We start from the raw sequence: 1643 nt of genomic DNA, 5'->3' as shown, positions 1-1643 counted from the left end.
TATGCGGTACTTATTTTCATTTTTGGGTATTGGTTAATCCTCCACCTAGGGATGGCAAAGGGTTGGATTTGGATCGGATGGAGCTTCACCTACATCCATCCGCACCCGTCGTTCACTCCACCCACCACCCGCTTACCCCGTCATCCATATCCGATCCACCTATCATCTGCGGGTGAAACGGGTGGATCGGATGCTAAACGAATGAAAGCTATTAAACCTGTAATGAAATTATAATTTGCCGAAATTATAATTTGTCCTTGAAAAACAAAACATTACAACCTTCAATAAATGTATAATATTACAAGCTTAATTACGAGTAAAGTAGGACACCAACTAGGTGTCAAATTACTCAAATATGTCAATAACATAGAAATGAACTAATGACTAGAACACAATTACAGTAGAATTAACTTGCAAAGAGCTAAAGAGGTGAGCTTTGTCATCAAGTCCTTTTTTTCTTCAAATATCCATGAAATCGTCATCATCCTACAAGAGTTAAACAACGAAATTAAGACCATATAATGAATATTAACACACAATTTTTTTATATAAGTTTTGATTATTACCGAATCCATGTCAACGACCTCGTTACAACTAAGTCCACTCACCACCGCATGAATGTTGAAGTTGAATAGGTGGTTATAAAGTTATACCACTTATACTCCACAATTTTAGAGCTAAAGTTGAATAACTTCAGAAACGTAAAAGAAGGAAGATTAAAACAAATTTTAGAGCTACTGCTTAGTGATTATTCGAAAATTTTGAATGCAACTATATACAAATTAAAAACATAACAATAAAGTAACAATCTTTAATAAAAAATGGTTAAATCGAAACACACAATCACAGAATTGATTGTCAGAATATAGATGGTGTGCCAAAAGAACAAATTAAAATAGGGAAATTAAAAAAATTAAAAAAAAAAAAAACAAAAAAAAAAACAAGAGTATAAAAATTATAACTTACATAAAAATATCGCTGGACGTCGTAGGTGAGGATGGAGTCGCCGGTGAAGGTGGAGTCGTCGGTGAGGGTGGAGCCTAAAAAATAAAAGATAGAGAGAGGTTAGAAAGAAATTGAAATGAAAGAATGCGGCTGCTTGCATTTAAGATTAGGTTTTTTTTTTTTTTTTTTTAAAGTTTAGGGCATATATATATATATATTTATTATAAAAATTAAACGGGTGGATGATGGATCCGATGGTAAACGGGTGACGGATCGAGTGACAAATGACTAAAAGTTCCACCCGAATCCGACCTGATCCGTTATCCGTTTTATCCACCACCAGCCTTCCATCCGTATAAGTCGGGTTTTCATCCATTCAATTAGAGCAGGTGGAGCAGATTACTGGATATCCATATAAAATTGCCATCCTTACCTCCACCACACATTTGCTTCTCTACTTGTTCAAAGTTTAATTTCAATTTTGATCTCTTAAGTAAATATAGAGTAATAGCGGAGTTTAGCTAATAATTACGTATTAAAATTTGAGGATTTTCACCTTCTGAGTACTTTTTTTCCTCTTCACCTTTTGGGTACTCTCCCCTACAAATCATGTAAGTTAACTACAAGTATGATTTAACTCACTAGGCCATTAACATAATTTTTTTTTTTAATAAAAAAAATTTTTTTTTTTATAAATA

General features: G+C 33.3%; 1 long non-coding RNA gene across 1 annotated transcript; it reads right to left on the bottom strand.

Moving 5' to 3' along the window:
• Positions 1 to 250: 250 nt before the first annotated feature.
• On the bottom strand, positions 251 to 1229 carry LOC145568869 (uncharacterized). The gene is made up of 3 exons (XR_014095996.1): positions 967 to 1229; positions 567 to 691; positions 251 to 486 (listed from the first exon to the last, which is right to left on the bottom strand). It is a non-coding gene; the product is annotated as an uncharacterized LOC145568869 (long non-coding RNA).
• Between the last annotated feature and the right edge of the window lie 414 nt (positions 1230 to 1643).

The sequence above is a fragment of the Chenopodium album genome, chromosome 11, assembly GCF_948465745.1.
Source record: "Chenopodium album chromosome 11, dcCheAlbu1.1, whole genome shotgun sequence".
In the NCBI taxonomy this organism is placed as follows: Eukaryota; Viridiplantae; Streptophyta; class Magnoliopsida; order Caryophyllales; family Amaranthaceae; genus Chenopodium; species Chenopodium album.
This window is presented reverse-complemented; position numbering and strand designations above follow the sequence as displayed.